Source organism: Podarcis pityusensis (assembly GCF_964106645.2).
Source record: "Podarcis pityusensis genome assembly, chromosome: 1".
Taxonomy (NCBI): Eukaryota; Metazoa; Chordata; class Lepidosauria; order Squamata; family Lacertidae; genus Podarcis; species Podarcis pityusensis.
Genome location: NC_138028.1, coordinates 115,985,281 through 116,006,705, shown reverse-complemented (window position 1 = coordinate 116,006,705; position 21,425 = coordinate 115,985,281). Strand labels below are relative to the sequence as shown.

The 21,425-nt window shown below is 43.8% G+C and overlaps 1 protein-coding gene and 1 long non-coding RNA gene across 6 annotated transcripts in view; one reads left to right on the top strand and one right to left on the bottom strand.

Moving 5' to 3' along the window:
• PDE11A (phosphodiesterase 11A) overlaps positions 1–21,425 on the bottom strand; it is a 162,191-nt gene that overhangs the window by 129,850 nt on the left and 10,916 nt on the right. The window contains exon 1 of one of the 5 annotated variants that reach the window (XM_081023760.1): positions 1,081–1,100. The exons of the other annotated variants lie outside the window; for them this stretch is intronic. The gene's annotated coding sequence lies outside the window, so the exon portion shown is untranslated. Of the gene's footprint in view, positions 1–1,080; positions 1,101–21,425 lie in introns of those variants that run through there. 5 annotated transcript variants of the gene reach the window in all.
• On the top strand, positions 543–1,401 carry LOC308458720. The gene is made up of 2 exons (XR_013977630.1): positions 543–670; positions 1,319–1,401. It is a non-coding gene; the product is annotated as an uncharacterized lncRNA (long non-coding RNA).

The following is a 21,425-nucleotide window of genomic DNA, read 5'->3' as shown; positions in this document are numbered from 1 at the left end:
GCACTGGCTCCCGGCGGAGTACAGGATCAGGTTTAAGGTGCTGGTTTTAACCTTTAAAGCCCACTATGGCCTAGGACCCTCATACCTACAGGATCGCCTCTCCTGGTATGCCCCACAGAGGACTTTACGGTCTGCAAATAATAACACCTTGGAGATCGCAGGCCTCAGAGAAATTAGACTGGCTTGGGCCAGGGCCTTTTCGGCCTTGGCCCCGGCCTGGTGGAACACCCTGTCAGAAGAGACTAGGGCCTTGTGGGATTTGACATCTTTCTGCAGGGCCTGCAAGACGGAGTTGTTCCATCAGGCTTTTGGTCAGGGCTCAGCCTGACTCCGCTTTCCTTTTTGTATAAGAACTAATATGAAAGAGGCCTCTCAAGCTATAATGATGAAAGTGGGAGCGGGAGATGTGAGGAAGTCCAAAGAAAATGTGAAATTATGTTAAGATTTGCTACATTGTTCATTATGTTCATTTTTATTGTAAACCCTAATAAATATTTTTTAAAAAAAAAAAAATTAAAAAAATAAATGAAAGAGGCCTCTCAGCATTCTCACAGGCCCATATAAGATCAGCGTAAAGAGTTGGGCTGATGAACACTTACTGCTCCCAACCCTTACCCTGTGGAAAGCCATCTAATTAGACTTTAATTTGATTTTGACATGTTTTTAGGAGGTAATTTAATTATTGTTTGATTTTATACCAATGTTATGTATCTGATGTTAGCTGCCCTGAGCATGACTTCAGCTGGGGAGGGTGGGATATAAATAAAAGTTTATTATGATTATGATTATTATTATTATTATTATTATTACAGCAAGATGGGAGCTTAAGCCCCTGAAAGATCCACACATGTATGCTAGAATTTTATCATGGATATCTTGTGTTGATTATAAATTGTGCAACAACACAAGCATTATATCGAAACAATACCACACAGCATCACCTAAATCAAAGGTTTAAGGGTCTCAAGAAAATGTAAATCCCAGAAATCCAATTTGTTGTATGGTTATTGTCAAAACAGATATGGATTTTTTTAATAACAACAACAAAAAGCACAGCAGAGTATTGAAATATTTTCTTACGCCGGTCCCTTGGTATTTTGCTCACTTCATCTAAATCTAGAACTTTCCTACATCCTTGACTATTTGCCTCCAGTCCATTTCATACTTCAAAAAATTTAAGGCATTCGATATTTCTTTCTTGACTGGATCAATTTATGTCTCTACAGTAGTCTCTAATTGGATTCCTCACACTGGTAGAGGTTTACTTATGGAAGATAAAATAACTATGTTACCTAATCAAAACTTCTTTTCTTTACAGGAGATATAAAGAAGGTCCCAAAGGACCTTGGCTTCACTTCTGCCACCTAAACGAAGAGAATAAATGCATACTTTCCCCCAGAATCTTTTCTCTTTGTGTATTCCTGTTATATCACTTTTGCCAAGGCTGTCTTGTATCTGGTTGTCTTGTTTTATAAACTACAGTGGTGCCCCGCAAGACGAACGCCTCGCAAGACGAAAAACTCGCAAGACGAAAGGTTTTTTCGTTTTCGAGTTGCTTCGCAAGACGAATTTCCCTATGGGCTTGCTTCGCAAGACGAAAACGTCTTGCAAGTTTGTTTCCTTTTTCGTAAAACCGTTAATACCCAGGGTGCATTGCTGGAAGAGGTGCAGTTGCGACTTGACTTCGAGGAGCAACACATTGCACGCGGTGTGGTGGCCTTTTTGAGCTTTTCAAAGAGTTTGCTGAATTTTTGAAGCTTTTCCAAAACTTCTTTTGCAGCTGTTTGGTAAGTTAAACTTTTAAAACTTTTTGGGGGGTTTTTGGATTTTGGGTTGGGGTGTTTAGAATTCAAGGACTTGGTGTTGGGGAGAGGTTTGCAAGAATCTGGGAGCTTGTGTGGTTTTTTTCTGCATTTTTATGATTTTCTGTGACCATTGGGCCATGTTGGTTTTTTTGGAAAAAAAATTCTGGGTTTTGAATTTCTGTGTGCTGGGTGGATGGGGGAACAGTTGAAGAGGGGTTTGCAAGAATCTGGGAGCTTGTGTGGGGTTTTTTTTGAATTTTTATGGTTTTCTGTGACCATTGGGCCATGTTGTTGTTTTCTGAAAAAAATTCTGGGTTTGAATTTCTGTGTGCTGGGTGGATGGGGGAACAGTTGAGGAGGGGTTTGCAACAGTTGGGGAGGGGCTGGGGGAACAGTTGAGGTTTTTGAAGACTTTGGTGATTTTTAAAGCTTTCCCAAAACTTCTTTTGCAGCCATTTGAGGATTTGAAGACTTTGGTGATTTGCAGCCATTTCGTAAGTTAAACTTTTAAAACTTTTTTGGGGGTTTTTGGATTTTGGGTTGGGTGTTTGGAATTCAAGGACTTGGTTCTGGGTTTGAATTGCTGATTTTTTTTTTCTTTTTCTGAGTTTACGAAGGTAAGAGCTGTGCTGCCATGGGACCCAAGAAGACTGCTGCTGCTGCGGAGGCCGACGAGAGGAAGAAGGAGAAGGTGACGCTGGAAATGAAGAAGGAGATCATCTGGAAGCACGACGGTGGAATGCGTGTGACGGACCTCGCCAGGGAGTACGGCAGGAACCCATCGACCATCGGGACCATCCTGAAGATGAGGGAGAAGATCCTTGCGACTGATGCAGCCAAGGGAGTCACCAGGATCGTGAAGAACTGCCCAGCTGTTCTGGAGGAGGTCGAGAAGTTGCTGCTCATCTGGTTAGAAGAGAAGCAGCGTGCAGGGGACACAGTGACTGAGGCCGTCATTTGTGAGAAGGCCAAGGCCTTGCACGCAGACCTCATCCGGGAACAGCCAGGAACCTCAGGCGAGCCAGAAGTCTTCAAGGCAAGCAGAGGCTGGTTTGACCGGTTCAAGGCAAGATCTGGAATCCACAGCGTGGTCAGGCATGGAGAGGCTGCCAGTTCTGATGTTCCTGCGGCTGAAGACTTTGCCTTGGAGTTCCTGGAGGTTGTGAAGACGGAGGGCTATGTTCCACAGCAGGTCTTCAACTGCGACGAGACCTGGAAGAGGATGCCCAAAAGGACTTTCATCACACAGGAGGAGGCCAAGTTGCCTGGCCACAAGCCCATGAAGGACCGTCTGACCCTGCTCTTCTGTGCCAACGCAAGCGGCGACCTGAAGATCAAGCCCCTGCTGGTGTACCACTCGGAGAACCCACGGGCCTTCAAGAAACACAAGGTTGACAAGGAGCGGCTGAGTGTCATGTGGTGATCCAACAGCAAGGCTTGGGTCACACGTGTGCTGTTTGTGGACTGGGTCAATCTTGCTTTTGGCCCTGCTGTCAAACAGGAGCTGCTGGACAACAACCTGCCGCTGAAGGCTTTGCTTCTGATGGACAATGCTCCTGCTCATCCTAAAGGCCTTGAGGTGGACTTGTTGGAGGAGTTCAGCTTCATCAACATCATGTTCCTGCCGCCTAACACCACGCCACTGCTCCAGCCGATGGATCAGCAGGTCATCGCCAATTTCAAAAAACTCTACACCAAGGAGCTTTTCAGGTGATGCTTCGAGGTGACTGATTGCACCACCATCACCCTGCGGGAATTCTGGAAGGACCACTTTCACATCGTCACCTGCTTGAAGATGATCACCACAGCCTGGAACGGGATCAGCCAGAGAAATTTGAATTGCGCTTGGCGCAGCCTGTGGCCGGACTGTGTGGCACCAAGTGACTCTGATGCACCAGAGTCAACAGTGGTGCAGGACATTGTTGCCTTGGGGAGGACCATGGGCCTGGAGGTCACAGAGGAGAACGTCAGCAAGCTGGTGGAGGAGCACGACCACGAGCTGACCACCCAGAAGCTGGTTGAACTGCAGGCAGAGGTTGTGCAGGAGCAGGCCTCGCTGGAAGAGGAGGAAGCAACTGAGGAACGGCCGTCCTCCAAAGAACTGAGGGACATTTGCCAGAAGTGGAAGGAGGTGCAGGCTTTTGCAGAGCGGCACCACTCTAACAAGCACGTGGCACATGACCAAGCGAACACTTTTGATACGACGGTCATGTTGCCTCTCAGGGAGCTGCTGAAAAGGCGGATGAAGCAGCAGACCATGGACAGGTTCCTCAGCAAGAAGCAAAGAGTGGAAGAGGAACCTTCTTCGAGTGGTCCCCCAGAGTCTCAGAAAATGTATGTACAGTACACTTTGTTGATTTTTAAATGTTTTTCTGTCATGTTTAGAAACTTAATTTATTGTTCCTTCAATTTTTGATATGCTCTTTAAAGTATGTGTGACTTTAAAGAGCAGTTAATAAACTACTGTACCAAATTTGGCTTTGATTGGACTTTTTTTGACCATAGGAACGCATTAATTGAATTTCAATGCATTCCTATGGGAAACCGTGCTTCGCAAGACGAAAAATTCGCTAGACGAAAAAACTCACGGAACGAATTAATTTCGTCTTGCGAGGCACCACTGTACAATTTTTTTAAAGCAAACATTTCCCCTTTGAAATTAACTTTTAAATGTACTTCGAACAGTCCTTATCATAAAAAAGAGGAACCCTTAAAGAAATATTTCTAAGTCTCAGCATATATACATCCTTTTATATATATAAGTTGTAAAACACATACAGCTTCTTCATAGATTACATAATTTCTCTCTCACTATATCATTATTTTTCTTTCTTTCAAGAAGAATATGTCTACCAATAGTGTAATTACATAGATATGCCAGTTGTCTTTCCTCCTTTCTTATAGTAAAAAAAAGTATTTTTAAGGGAGTGGGAAATGCAACACAATATTGTAGAATATTAATAGTAAAAAATTAAGCAAAACAGTGTCGCGGCAATATCCTGGAAACATACCTGCCAACATAATGCTTCTGTTTTCCATGGAAGATAACGTGTGAAAATACAATAAACTACACCAGGGAGTACACATTCAAATAAGTTTAGCCTGCATAAGAGGAGACTGAGAGGAGATCTATCTAAAGGGGTGTCACTGTTAGAATTCCTGCTCCATGACTGTAGTCATGGGATTGTTGTCTTTCACATGACGGTATATGTTTTGACTCCACAGAGTGGAAAGTGACGAAGACAGGATGTTTGTGTAACTGTGTTCCGTGAAGTGGGACTATTGTCCTTTGTTCTTTTTCTCTTCGCTGTCTGATGATAGAGAGGGAGCCATGATGCATGCTCCGTGTGTGTTTATATGTAAATAAAGTAGATTAGCCAAAATGTTGAGCTGCTGAGGTCTGTCACGCGAACTGGGCAGACTCTGCGGATCCCTAAGTGTGCCAATGTCTGTTGGCATCGGTCGCTGTGATGTTCAGGCTGAAGAAAGCTTTTGAAGCTCCCAAACGATCGACCAGGAGGGAGAGAACATGCCAGTTGGGCATGTGTCTCTACCAGGGTCCTACTCGAGTGTAGGCTGAGCTCCTGACAGTCACATGGAAGATGGAGCAAGCTTGTTTTCTCCTCCAGAGGGTAGAACTCAAACAAATGGACTCAAGCCACAAGAAAGGAGATTCCAACTAAACGTCAGGAAGAACTTTCTGATGGTAAGCTATTTGACAGTTGAGTGGTCTCCCTCAGAAGGTGGTGGACTCTCCTTCATGGGATGTTTTTAAGCAGAGATTGGATGGTCATCTGTCAGGGATGCTTTAGTTGAAAGTCCAGCACTGCAGAGGATTGGACTAGGTGGCCCTCAGGTTCCCTTCCAAACAGAATTATTTGATTCTCAGTTACTTGTTCTTTCAGTATCCCACAGGCACACATCTCAAATTAATGGTATACATAACCGTGTCTTTTAAAAAAAGTTCATCTACCAGTCCACACAGAAATATATTTTATTAAGGCATGTGTTCATATAAAGTAATAGTGGAAAAGTATGAATATTCCCTTCCAACTCTACAATTCAAACTATTCTGCCACTGACAGAATAGTTTTGAAAAGAGATCCAATGAAACCAGCCATCAGTATCAAGGGTCTTGATTCAAGATAATCATGTAATTTGGACTTCCACTTTGTCTACTGATCCCTATAATTTCTCCTGGCTAGCAGATGTTTCTCACTATTCTGCTCACTCCAGTACATCCAGAAAGATTTAGGAGCCTGCCTCCAGATCAAACAAATGGTACTAACGAGTATTTCTACTATAGCTATCAAACATGCATTTAAAAATATTTCATAGAATCAGAATCACAGAGTTGGAAAGGTCCCCAAGTTATATAATAAGTAATCATCTTGATTTGCTTGCATGGTGTTTACACATCATTCCATTAGTCATATCTTCATCCCAGACTTATTAATGTGCTCCCCCATCTTAAACAGCAAGAAGTTCAGTTTTGTTTTATTTTGTTTTTTTAATGGAGTTCTTTTGCTAGGGTGACAAAAAACTTTAATTCACTTTCAATGTGGAAATCGAAAGTTCTGACAGGCGATTAAATCACTCTCGTAAAATTCTTACGGTTGTAGGCATCCATAATGCACAAGTTAACTTTTTGGGTATTTATGCAGCAAAGCAATGTTCGACTGTAACTCTATACATTTTTACCTGGGTGTAAGTCCCAATGAACTCAGTATGAAGTACCGTATTTTTCGCCCCATAGGACGCACCGCCCTATAGGACGCATCTAGTTTTTTTGGGGAGGGGGAATAAAGAAAAAAAATTATTTTCCCCCCCAGGCACGGGGCTGGCGCAGGGGAAGCCCGCGCTTCCCCCGACCCCAGAACAGCCTGCTATCCGCAAGCCTAGGGAGCCGCGCCGGTCTCCCCAGGCTTGTGGACAGCTGTGCGAAGCCCGAGGCTTCGAAATGCAGGCAGCTGTGCGCGACCCTCTGGAGGCCGGCGCGGCTTGGCGCCGGGCTCCGGAGGGTTGTGCAGAGCTGCGCGGAGCCCGGGGGCAGGCAGCTCTGCGCGACCTTCCGGAGGCCGGCGCGGCTCTCCCGGCTTCAGCGAAAGCCTGTATTCGCCCCATAGGACGCACCCACATTTCCCCTTCATTTTTGGAGGGGGGAAAGTGCGTCCTATAGGGTGAAAAATACGGTACTTCTGAGTAGACATGTATAGGATTACACCGCTATGCTTCTAGTCAATAAAGGGCGCCATTCGTATATGTATACTGGGTCAAATCTCAACTTCACATATTTTATTGTTTCTCTTAAAGGCAACACCTTTAATACAAGTTTGGATTAACATTTCCAGATTGTGATTCTCAGTTTGAGGTGATTTGGTGTGGTTCCTCCCTCCTTCTCACTTTCTCACACACACACACACACACACACACACTTATAATTATATTAGAAGTTCTTATATATTAGGTCTTATTTGTGCCTCAGGAGGATACTTAATGTTAGTTGTTTCTACAAAGAACGCTATATTGTGTTCACAGACAAGTTCTCCCTTAAGTTACTTATGCTTGATCTTAAAAAAACGAACAAACCAAAAGCCTAAGATAAATGGTTTTTAATAATGCTACTCAGGATGGTGCTGAAAACTTCCTCCAATATACGCAGTACTCTCAAACAAATCTCTGCTGGTACAAATGATCCCAACACATAGGAGTGTTCAGTACTAGGTAAAATAATGCTTACAAAATAGCTCATCTTCTGCCTTCATAACCCAGGTAATGAAGTGGATTACAATGCAATTAGCCCAGGGTAGGTGTCATATGGTTGTGCGAAAAGAAATATCCTAAATATAAAGCAGAAGAGCATTTTATCAAGCCATTACATTCACAGCTGTTCCTTTACTGCATTTGAATTACTGACTGGAAGTCAATTTCAGCAGTGGTACTAAAAAGTTGATTATGTCATGCTCTTTGTTACAGAAGAACCGAAATGCACGCAGCAGCTAATTGCAAAAAGGATAGATGTGCTACGATTATTAGGGCTTTCTAAATTATTGATCCATGTCTACAAGCAATCATAAAAGCTGTGAGTCCGCAGGGAGGAGCAGAAACCAAAGAATTTACTGTATTTGGTAGATGATGAGAGAAGGCATTGTATATCCAGTAGAGACTGATATCACTTATGAAATTCCAAACTCTCTGTCTCTAGGGCAAGTAGGCAATATGGACATGTGGAGTCCACTTTGTTTTTAACTAGAACCCCAAGGTCCACCAGCGCAAAACGGGAGCAAGAGCTGGATGCACACTGAAGTCCTGGCTCTAGAAGTGGAGCCAGTTCCTCCCATGAACCATACTCTGGGATGATCCACATATAAACATTCAAATTTATATCCGAGTTACTGTACACATTAAGTAATATAGCCATCTACTATCTTGCGTGTGAAGACCCCCAAGACCTCCCAAAGAAAGACATAGTTGACACCAACTATTATTGGCATAATGTTGGCCACAACTTTATTGATTACAGAATGTGAGTGGTTTGCTTAGGCACTGGTTCGACTAGCTGCACCTACACCTCCAGCAGAGCAGCACTGACAACTGGACACCGGCAGAAGTCAGTAAGGGTAAACATACCGGGGGAATATTGGTCCTACCACAGACGTACCCTCACCCCAAAATGCTCCCAGGTGCTCTGGTGTGGCCCTAACCCAGGGGAAGGCAACCTAAGGCCCGTGGGCTGGGTGCGGTCCAATCGCCTGCTCAATCTGGCCCGCGGACGGTCTGGGAATCAGCGTATTTTTACATGAGTAGAATGTGTCCTTTATTTAAAATGCATCTCTGGGTTATCTGGGGGGCACAGGAATTCGTTGATCCCCCCCAAAAAATATAGTCCGGCCCACCACATGGTCTGAGGGACGGTGGACCAGCCCATGGCTGTAAAGGGTTGCTGACCCTTGCCCTAACCCCTGGAAGGGGATCGGACAAAAGCATGGTGAGCACCTGGGAGGGGCAGGTATGACAACCTCCCCTCCACCACACCTTGAACCAACGCCTAACCGCCAAACCTTACAAAGTTGTGACGATTTGCTACGCGGCAGGCGAAACCCAAGTGGCACCAGCCAATCGGGAAAATTCCTACCGGGTGCCTGCCCCAAAAGCAGATGACCCACAACGGCTTAGTAAGGTCATAGTAAGACCCTAAATATAGGTAGGGTGGGCGGGTGATCCAATGCACGAGGCGCTAAGAGGAAGCTCGACGCTACGTGCAGCGGTATAAATAGGTCCCCTGGCTGCAAATTCTCTCAACCCCATTGGCCAGAATTGTCCCAGCAACTGAGGGACCCAATCGGGTTGTTGTGGGTATCCAAATGATCCCACCGACACAAACGGTGAGGTCAGTCTTGATTATTTCACCACAACACATACCCTCCATGATGAGGACACGATTTCTGTAAACCTCTACTCTAAGGTACCTCTTTTGAATGATCCAACAGCAAGATGTGAAGGAAGAGCAGTATTAGATCCATATTTTTTTTTGGGGGGGGGGATGTTGATAAGAAAAGACACTCTCAGGGGGCTCATTGGATTGCATGAAGTACTGCAGAAGTGGAACGCAACTCATGCAACTAACCTTTCCTTCCTTTAATCTATCTTTGGTGGTTCTGTCTTTAATCATGTATTCCAGCTGTTTCTCCAGTTAAGCTAACTGGCCTGTAATTTCTTGGACCCTCTATGGATCCATTTTTAATATGTTAAGAGTTTTGATTTAGGTAGGGAAATGTCTACTGGGTCAACTTTTCTTGATGAAAACGTATGCAAGATTTAAACTTCAGTTACGGCACAATTATATAACGTCGGTGTTTTATGGAAAATATGCCTAGTAATATCACAACTGTAAAGAAGAAAAGAGAAGTGTCCATTTGTCACAGGATATAAAAACTAAGCAACATTTAAAATTATGGCAAAATCATTCTAAGAGCAACTTTGCAGCCTTTATTCATTTCCCATGTTTGTAATGAGATTGCTACTTAAGACCTGTAACATTTTTGGCCTTTAATTTCCCGAATTATTGCTGCACTTAAGCTAATTTATCCAGACTGTACTAAGTACTTCCAACTGATGTGAAAGACAGGCATTCTAATTTGTGTTCCTATTTGAATGAAAAATGTAGCCAATCAAACCAGCACTGCCTTCATGTACGGAAAGCAACACGCAAAAAATTAATAATGTATGGTAAGACAATGTAAAATGATTAAATGTGGAATTAATTTATTGAAATAAGACAAAAAGGGGAAATTTCCATATCAAGTGGTGCTTGTGAAAGATTTAAGCTGAGACCAGGTCACCTATTGGGGTGTGGAAGACAGAGAAAACTCATTAATATGTTTTTGTTTTTATTTAACTTTTATCCTACTCTTCCTCTAAAGCAGGCATGGCCAAACTTGGCCCTCCAGATGTTTTTGGCCTACAACTCCCATCATCCCTAGCTAACAGGAGCAGAGGTCAGGGATGATGGGAATTGTAGCCCCAAAACATCTGGAGGGCCAAGTTTGGCCATGCCTGCAAAGAGTTCGGGGTGGTGTGCATGCCCTCCCTTTTTATTCTCTCAAAAACCCTGTGAAGTAGGTTAGACTAAGGAATGGTGAGAATTTTTGAAATGTTGCACAACCAACATATACTGACTTAGCTCTGAGACTAGGAATGTGCCACGGGTTTGTTTTTCACTCCTTCGCTTACCTGTGCAGATTACATTTTTCTCTTTCTTTGGTTTATTGTGACATCTGAATCAGGGTACTAACCAAGATATATTTGTTTATTCATTTAGTTTTGCATTTACATCCCACCTTTTCTCCAAGGAGCTCCATTTCCTATCACCCTCACAAGAATCCTGGGTAGGTAGGTTAAGCTGAGGGATGGTGACTAGCTAAAGGTCACCCAGTGAGCTTCACGGCCAAGTGAAGATTTGAATCCTGGTCTCCCAGGTCCTAGTCCGATCTTCTAACCATTACATCACACCAGACTCCTTGTTGTTGTTGTTGTTTAGTCATGTCCGACTCTTCATGACCCCAGGGACCAGAGCATGCCAGGCACTCCTGTCTTCCACTGCCTCCCGAAGTTTGGTCAAACTCATGTTTGTAGCTTAGAGAACACTGTCCAACCATCTCATCCTCTGTCGTCCCCTTCTCCTTGTGCCCTCCATCTTTCCCAACATCAGGGTCTTTTCCAGGGAGTCTTCTCTTCTCATGAGGTGCCCAAAGTATTGGAGCCTCAGCTTTAAGATCTGTCCTTCCGGTGAGCACTAAGGGCTGATTTCCTTAAGGATAGGTTTGATCTTCTTGCAGTCCATGGGACTCTCAAGATTCTCCTCCAGGACCATAATTCAAAAGCATCAATTCTTCGGCGATCAGCCTTCTTTATGGTCCAGCTCTCACTTCCATACATCACTAACCAGACTCCTATATATACTGTATAGTGCATTTACGTATATACCACCTGAAAGTGGTTTACGTTTAAACTACTAAACCTACAAAAGAAGGGTTGCAAAGGGCAAAACTAACAAAGCAACAAATTTCTCTTAGACCTCTGGGGGTCTCTTCAAGAGCTGCTAACATGAGCACCACAGCCTGGGCTACTCTTCTGCCTTCCTTTCAAAGTACATAGTTCACCCTTGGATGATGTAGGAGCCGTTGACCCACATGAACGTCTACAGAAAACTTTGGTGTTTCTTCAGGAGCTAATAAAGTGAGCTCTCTAATCTGTCCTTTCCTCCTAACTTCCTCTGAATTGCCTCCAGGCTATAATCTGAAACCAGTATGGGGTTTTGTAATAACTGAAACAAGCATGGTTTGGGGCAATGATGGTTAGAGCTACCCATCAACCAATATGGGCATCCCAGAAAACTTTGATTACAGCAAGCAACAGAAGGGATTGGGGGGAATATGTGAGAGCTGGGAGGTTAAGGAATTGGAGGAGATTACCCCTGAGGCTTGCACCTTATCTCTGAACCACTATCATCTGAAGAAACATGATTTCTGTGCGGAATGATGTGCACTTTATCTACATCATTGTGTTTACATTCTATGTCTTTCAGCATAAAGCACAAAACTATAGACAGTTTCAATGATGGAACAGCTTTTCACTCATACAGCTTTGAGAGTGTCAATTACAGATTCAGTTCAAAGCACTTTTTGGCTTGTATAACTTCAGAGATCTTTATTATCAGAGGGTATGGGGAATAGCTCTAGCTGAGAAGCTCACAAGTTCAGTTAAAGCAAGTACAGACAAACCTCGGTTGTCGAACTTAATCCGTTCCGGAAGCCTGTTTGGCTTCCGAAATGTTCGACAACCGAGGCATGGCTTCCGGTTGGCTGCAGGAGCTTCCTGCACTCAAGCAGAAGCCGCGACGGACATTCGGCTTCCGAAAAACGTTCAAAAACCAGAACACTTACTTCTTGGTTTTTGGCGTTCGGGAGCTGAAATGTATGGTAACGGAGGCATTCGGGACCCGGGTTTGACTGTAGAAATAACACTGCCTCTGGAACAACTGCAGGTGATTCTGGTTAACTTCCTCATCAATCATGTGGGCATATATGGTGTGATATATTTCAACAATGAGCAATAGCCAAACATCTCCTATTTGGCTTCTGGGTGTTGGACTCAAAATGTGGTTTTCCAGGGATACACATATTAATATGCTTTATATGTGATGCTGTTTTTTTATGTTTTAAGTATAAGGCAATCCTCTGTTTTTTTGTATGGTTATGTTTCACTGTTCGTTTTTCTTTTCGTGCTATTGCTATAAATAGAAGAAAATTTAACAAAAATGTATTTATTTGGGGGTGGTTGTTATATTTATATACTCAGAGTTACTTACACAATATTTTCATCCAAACCATATCTTGGCATATAATACACATAAATGCTTCCCTACATTATTTCTCCTCTCAACTCAACCCTTTGCTGAATCCACTGTATTTACCACCGTTTACTATTTTCTATATATCTCCGTATGGAAACCAGTGACATATGCTGGGAAACAACCCAAGGCATCCATTAAGGAAATGTGAAAATTTTGGCGTTCCGGAGTGAGAGACTGCAGCACCAACACTAGATACAAAAATGGACTCCTCATCCAATATTAAACAATGGGAATGGTGGGTTGGTCTAGTCGAGTTTCCAGAAAAAGGGACCCAGGGCCGGCCCAAAACTTTTTGGCACCTGAGGCGAACCATAAAATGGCATCCGTCCAGGGAAGAGGAGGGGAGTAAAGATCTATATCGGGAACAAGAGTGGGAGGAGACCAGGAGTCCTTGTTATTTGACGAAAGGCCATTGCAGAGGTGGCATTAGGAGAGGGCTGCTGAGGAGGTGATGCAGTCAGGTGATGCAGTCATTGGAGGCCACATCTGCTGTCCCTATGGATCCTGCCACCTGAGGCACTCACCTTGCTTCATGGGTGGGTAGGCCCTGCAGAGACCCTTACTCCTAGCTCCCATCTTCAGAACCAGAAGGTGATTCTTCTGGGTCCAGTGATGGGGATGAGAAGTTAAACTAGCAGTGTATAAAGCTAACTCCACAAACACAGATAAGTGAGATCCTGCTGCTGCTTAATATTGTACCACTGAAGGAAGAAATAGGGACCTAAGCAGTCTATATATCAAAGCAAAGACCTTCATAAAGACAAGCAACAAGAAAGGGCAAGTGCACAGTCAGCCTGTGCCATGCGAATGAAAGAATACTTCCAGACTGCAGAGCTGGGTGTCTATATAGATTTTTAAATTATTGAGGGTGGAGTGGAAACAAAGTCTGCAAAATGAGAAAAATGCATTAATCAATATAAAGGTGCATATACCAATATGCATTACTGCAATGCAAATTGTTGTTTTCTTTAAATTGCAGTATAACATGTGCAGTGAGATACTAGCAGGTAAAACTATCACCACCCTTTCACTATTACTTTTTCTGTGGGCACCATTGCGTTTTTTAACATTGTGGATTTCTTTAAAAAGAACAACAACCAGTCACTGAAATCCTTTTTTTTTTTTTTTTTTTTGCTACTGTTTAAATTAAAATAAAGTGAAAGAGTGCTATAGCACTATTTCCCTACTGTCCTTCCAATTGCTATTTTAGCTTCTTGCAATTTGCTCTAATACATTTTTTACTTTTAAAAACACCTTTATAAATCTTGAAATTAATTTGGAAATAGTGCTTAAATAAAGACTTTAGAAAAACTTAAATAACTGGTGTTTTTTATAATCGGTCCGGGTTTCTTTCTTTCTATATATATATATATATATATATATATATATATAAAGCTAGTCTGGCAAAGCCACTTCCGACCTGGGGAGGAGGTGGGGTTGCGGGCCCATCCCTTCCCACGCACGCGGGGGCTGTCTCACAGCCCCTGCGAGAGCAGGGGAATCCTCGGGCGCGTCATTGACCCGGTCGGCCAATCGGCGGGCCGGGGAGGCGTGGCCTTACGCATTTAAGGCTGGCGCACCCGAGGTCCCTCTTCTTTTCCCCGTTCCAGCTGCTTGGTTTCCCATCCCGCCCACCCTTAGGTTTAGTTAGCCCAGACCTTGCTATGGACTACGGTTGGTCGCCGCAAGGGGCCTGGTAGGAATTTTTCCACTTGGCGAATTTCCGGCCATTTGGTTTTTTCGCCTACCTCGTAGCAAACGTCACAACTTTCCCGGTATTGGCAGTTAGGCATTGGCAGGGGTAATTGTTATGCAAATGAAGGGGGGAAGGAAGCGCCATCACCTTCCCCAAAAGCGGAGGGTAGTCCGGTAAAGGACTCCGGGGGGCATTGCCCTGTCCTAAGCCTATGGAGGTGTGGGCCTAAGGCACGCCCCCGAGCGGTGACACCTGTGGGATCCTAGTTGGCGTACTTCAACAGGACTCCCCCGGCTAGTGGTTAACCCTCCCCAATCTCCATGCCGGGTAGTTGATAGGAACCAATGCCTAAGGCTAATACCTCTCAACTCCTGTAATCAATAAAGTTGTGGCCTTTTACACCCATTAACCTTATATAACGCGTCCTGTGCCTTCATTTCACAAGGGGGGAGGGGTCTTGCCACGCAAATTGTCCTTTTCTTAATCAAATGGCTAAGTCACACCCAATAGTGTGGAAAAACTAAGGCACAGAACAAACATTAGCAGCTTAAAGCACAGCAAGATTGCTTCTCTCCGCTATGTTTCAACTCACATTTGCACATTGCTGTACACACCAGGGAAGGGACAGGGATGTTTTGACCCAGTGTACATTATCTGTTTGGTTTCGCCACACCTGCAACCCCGCCAACACATGTTCATGAAGTTATCTGGGCATGTGCAACAGCTATCTCATATGTACACCTCTCAGCTCAACTATAGGTGAATGTGCCTTACATTTTCAAACCAGATGCAAGCTGGTTTGGGCGGAACAGACAGCAGCATTTCTTGGGGAACTACAGGATAGATATAGGTTGTGGCTAATGCCATGGGTAGATGGTTTCAAACACCAGTAATGGAAGTGTACTGGAGCCAGAGAAAATAGTAACCTGTACGCAGCCATACAAAAAGTGCAAGTGTAGTGTAGAAAGCCAATTTGCAATTCCACTTGCAGCCTAAAGTAGAAGGGCAATAATTTGGGTTGGCTGCAGGAGCCGCCCACTGGAAAGCACCCTAAGATGACGGAGGAATAGAAGTATAATGCCACAGAGGCTGACAACATGCTCTCAGGTTCTCTGTCGAAGGGTACTGATTTCATACACACCCATATTTTACAGACGGAAGTAGGGCCAGGCCACTGACCACTCGCCTTTCAACAACAACTCCTCCCCACACACATTGCAGCATATATAGTGGAAGGCTCTACAGTACTTCGCTTGCTGTGTTTGCTTGCTTTGCAATTTGTTTTAAAAAGCCACAGGAGTGCTTGTTCTTTTGACTAACGACTTGACTGACCTAGAATATATTACCAGCAGTTCAAAATGAGTCTTGCCAGCATATGAAATGCCAGTCTGTGAACTGAATTGGCTTTAGGGTTCACACACAAGCATTTAAATGCATCCTCTACTTGGGAGATTTAACATTCTTGACGCCATGGGTAGAAAACAATCTTGAAGAATAACAGTGAATCTAGAAACTCACACTATCATCTCCCATTTTCAGATATGCTATGTATTTTTAGCAATGGTGTGACCAGGCGATAAGGCAGTAGCTCATACCTTCAATTCAAAAGGTATCAGGTTCAATCCACAGCATCTCTAGGTATGGGTTAAAGAGACTTCTGGTTGACAACATGCAAAGGCAGTGCTTTCCTCCAGAATTTCAGATTATATTGGTAAACTGGGATAGCTGAAGCATATTAAATTTATTTTATAATTAATGAAAACTTGCTTTTTAAATATTCTGACTGCAGAGCCAAGTTCCACTTACTTCAATGGGATTTACTCCCTTGTAAGTGTGCATAGACCTGGGCATTGATTTCCCAATACATGAAGTTCAGGTGCCAAATGCTAACATCTGCCAATTTAAAACCTGGCTACAAGCTGCTGTTCCCTCCCTCCTTCTAGTTAAGGTGCATTCTAGCTGAGAGTGCAACAAAAGAGAAAAGGCTGAAATTCAGTGGCAAAGCATCTGCTTTGCATGCAGAATGTCATATGTTCTACATTCAGCATCCCCAACACAGGGCTGGGAGAGACTCTGGTTTGAAATCTTGGAGAACCACTGCCACTCTGGGCAGACAGTACCGAGTTCAGTCTGACTCTGTATTAAGCATCTTCTTATATTCCTAGGTTTTGGAGGAAATTGTAGTACAGTAGCTTCTAAATATAGGGTGGGATGCGGGTGGTGCTCTGGGTGAAACCACTGTGCCGCTTGGGCTTGCCGATCGAAAGGTCGTCAGTTCGATTCCCTGCAACTGGGTGAGCTCCCGTTGTTCGGTCCCAGCTCCTGCCAACCTAGCAGTTCGAAAGCACCCCAAAAGTGCAAGTAGATTAATAGGTACCACTCCGGCGGGAAGGTAAATGGCGTTTCCGTGCGCTACTCTGGTTTTGCCAGAAGCGGATTAGTCATGCTGGCCACATGACCCGGAAAAACTGTCTGCAGAAGCGGACAAATGCCGGCTCCCTTGGCCTGTATAACGAGATGAGCACCGCAAGCCCAGAGTCGTTCGCGGCTGAACTTAATTGTCAGGGGTACCTTTACTTTTACCTTCTAAATATAGGAGGCAAGGAACTAGAGACATTATGGCTTCCACCGTGTGTTGGTATTCTTTCCCTTTAAGGTGAGCATCAATTACTCTAATACTTGTACGGCACTCCTGGAATTGTACATATGAGGGCAAGGGCCAGTGGCTACAAGGGGAGGGAGGGAATGAGCCATTAATTTCTGGTTGGTTGGTTTTTAAAGGGCCAGGAGCAAGTCAGCAATTAACACACATGGTGTCAGTGAAGTTAACGCTTTATTCAAAGAAACAAGACAGCTTAAGAGGCCAGGCCAAGGGAGCACAGCAACTCTTCCCAGTAGATCTTACCCCTAAGAGGCAGTTGGGAGGGGCTAAAGATCCCTGCCTTCCCACAGCTACCTAAGTCTCCTCCTCCCCCAGGTCCTTCCCAAGCAATCTGAGGCTCTGTTTTCTTTGCTGTCTTTGCTCCTCCCTCTTCATACCTCTTCGGGTTCTGGAGTCTAGTGGTGAGGGGAGCTGGTCGCAACAGGAGAGGAAGACAGCCTGGCTTCCTCTCCAGCTTGATTCATCGCTGCCTCTTGGTCTCCCTCCTCTCCAGCCTCCTCTTATGCTCCTGGTTCTAGACTGCTCTCTGCCACATAAACTCCGTACCAATCTCAACTGTTAAATTAAGTCATGAGATGGGGTAGGCATATTTGTTTAGGGCAGTAAATTAGAAGTCACATGACCTGAAAGAGAAACAAATGGACCCCGTTTACTTATACAGTGGAACCTCGGGTTACGAACTTAATTCCTTCCAGAGGTCCGTTCTTAACCTGAAACCGTCCTTAACCTGAGGTACCACTTTAGCTAATGGGGCCTCCTGCTGCCGGCGCATGATTTCTGTTCTTATCCTGGGTCCAAGTTCTTAACCTGAGGTACTACTTCCGGGTTAGCGGAGTTTGTAACCCAAAGTGTTTGTAACCTGATGTACCACTGTAATGAGGGGGGGGACAGAAAAGAAACCATCAGCTTTGAATGCATGCGTACCTGGAGAATTCACACAAGAATATATAAATTACACAAAATAATAATGCAATTTGTATTGAGGAATGAAAATTTGTATTACAGGCATCCCCCCGTTTACCTTCTGAGGTACCAAGCGCATCGGTGAAATTGTGTATAATTGAAACCCATTGAAAAAGCCTGCAAGACGTTATTATGACCTTTCTGGGTCACTTCCAGATTGGTGCAATGCACATAGCCACAGTCGTGCACATATCGAACGAGCATAAACGGGGGGTTGCCTATATATGATTAAATTTGCAGTCCAATATACACTTACATGGGAGTTACACCATGAGACATACTTCTGATCAGACATATATCACCACCATCACATTTCTTTCTCTATATCTACTGCAATGAACCCTGTGTTTAAATAGTTTTTAAATCAATACTGCTCGTTTGTTTTTCACATTCGCCAATGTATCTGTGATGTCTGGTCTCCAAAATACCTGCCACTCTGTGCTTGGAGAGCAACTGGACAGTGCTGGAATTGATCCAGCGCTGTCAGCTGTTATCTGCTTATTAAGAGCTGCTGGATAAAACACATCCTCACATCTTTCTTGTACGCTGCCCTTGCCTCCCAGGACCTGCTTTTAACAGCTCTTTCATACTGGAAGAAGCCCAGTACTTAGCCTGCTAATAACGAATCATTACCCTGTACAATAAAATACATTTCCCGTCTGTCCATGACTTCCTTTAATGCTGTTGGTCTCATAATCAAGGAGCACCCAATTAAAAGGGCAAATTAGGAGCGGGAATTTGACAGCACACTGTCAACTTCACTCCAGCCCTAGGCAAAAACTTTGCCCTGGTTCACATGCAGCAGAATGAGACAGTAGACTCCCAAAACAGTTAAGTAGCATGCACCACTATGGGCTGGAGGTGGAGGGGCTGCCTATTTTAACATAACCCCCACTTAAAAAATAAATAAATCCTTACAAGTACAAAATGAGCTATGGCTGGGTTTGTTTAGCCTAGTTATTCCCAAGCAGAATGCAGTTTCAAAGGCCCCAGAACAGTTGCATCATTTTGGCTGGAGTGTGGGAAGAACTAGTTCATCAAGTTTGGGTGGGAGGCACATGTCAGAACAGCAGCATTAATAATAATAATAAAATAATAATAATAATAATAATAATAATAATTATTATTATTATTTTAAGCCACTACCTGTGTGAGTGGCAATGATGGCAGGCTCTTCCTTTCCTCTTCCCACCCTCACACTTTCCTGCATTTAAAATTAAAAGTCATAGTTGTATGAACTCCAAAACACCACTGATTTAGCTTTAAAGGTAGAAAGGGGTACAGGAAGAGAAACAGAAGCTCCCAGAAACCACTCAACTCACAGGCAACATCTTTTTAAAAGTTTAATCCACCGTGGATTGAAACACCCATTGACTTCACCTTTTGTCATGATTGAGACAACTGTGAATCGGGCAGGTCACTTTGAAATGTAATTAAATGTCCAAGATAAAAAACAACAACAACAGCCCACCAAAGTTTACAAATGAAGAGTGGGTAAAAGCCGCCGGTGTCGCTCTGGTAAGCACTCCCACCCAATGGACAAAGCACCAAGACTCCCAACATCCTTCCAGAAATAACACAAAACTGAAGGCTAATTTGTCACCTTTAGGCAGTGGTGGCAAACTGGGGCAGCCATTTTGGTTCAGGTCCAAAACGAGCCCATTATTAAGAAAGGTCGCTTGGCTCTCTGATATGCTAGATTTCTGCTTGCAGAGGGATTGTTATGTGAGGAATGGGATCTTGCACCTGTAGCTTGTTGATACCATCTTGGACTGCCACTATACTGAGCTAACATTGTCACTTAAGGCCCAGGTGGCCTTGGTGGCAAGGAGTACCTATTACAAGTTCTGCCTGGTTCACTCATTGCGGCCACTTTGAGACAAGGACAACTTGGCCCTGGTACTCCATGCTCTAGTAACTTCCAGATTTGCTCTTTGCAATGTACTCTTATGCGGGGCTGTCCTTGAGAAGACAACACAGAAGCAAAATGCAGAAGCTAGATTACAGGCTGGGGTTTGCTTATAAAACCTTGCTTTGCCAAGGTATTCTAAACTCTTGTTCAAAAACAGCTACATTGGCTGCCAGTTTGTTTCCAGGTCCAATTCAAGGTGCTCACAATACCATTTAAATGACCTAGGTCCCAAATATCTGAAAGACTGCCTCCTTCTCTATAGACTCCCTCAGGTATTAAGATCGGGAGAGGGGGCTCTTGGTAGTTCTGCCACCCTCTGAAGTTCAGAGAGGGCATTCTTTCCCACAGATATGTGTCTTGCATCTTTGCTATTATGCTGAACACTCATCTCTGTGTGTTTTGGGGATTCACCACACTCCTGTGACTGTAAATGGTTTCAATTGTTCTTAATTTACGAATTTGAAATTGCTCTAAACCGTCCTGGAACCTACTAGTGAAAGACAGGTTATAAATTTAATAAAATAACAAAATTATAACAGCAGCAGCAGCAAATTAAAGGCAGCGATCAGGTCCAACCGTGTGTGTCTTTCACCTGGCTTTAAAAGAGATGTTTATTCAAGTGACTGATGTTTAATGGCCAGTCTTATCACAGAGCACAGCTGCCAGAATGGTGATAAAAAGCAGCAGAGCCGTATCCATTGCCTGGGCTATGTGCAGCCAAACTAATTATATATAATACAGTTTCACTCTGAAACTAGATAAATTGCTGTCGCTTTTAGTAAGCATCAGCAACTAGCAGACCTCAGGGCCAAATCTAACCCAGTTGAAGCTAGACTACCGTTAGCCAGCCCTGGGAAGGGGGGGGGGTTGGGTACAGAATGCTGGGAGCTGTTGAAATAGGACTTCATGCCAGACACGTTCAAAGGCAAATGTTGCAAGGTCCCATTAGCGGAAAATCAATTAAGTGGGTGTAATTTAGTTAATAGGCATTATATCCCAATATACTTTTGTATGGTATTGTTAACCACATAGCCATGATAGACATTGTGTGTGTGTGTGTGTGTGTGTTAATACTTTAATGAAAATAAATACAGTGGTAACTCGTGTTACAGACGCTTCAGGTTACAGACTCTGCTAACCTAGAAATAGTACCTTGGGTTAAGAACTTTGCTTCAGGATGAGAACAGAAATCATGCAGCAATGGCGCGGTGGCAGTGGGAGGTCCTATTAGCTAAAGTGGTACCTCAGGTTAAGAACAGTTTCAGGTTAAGAACGGACCTCCAGAACGAATTAAGTTCTTAACCTGAGGTACCACTGTAAATATTTTTAAAAAAATAAATTAATAAATAAGGGCAATGCAATCTGGAAAGAAAAGGTAGGTGCACAAACACACACACACACACACTCACACTCACACTCACAAATAAGCACTTCTTCCCTCTTTGCTTTTCCACTAGCAATTACACCCCACT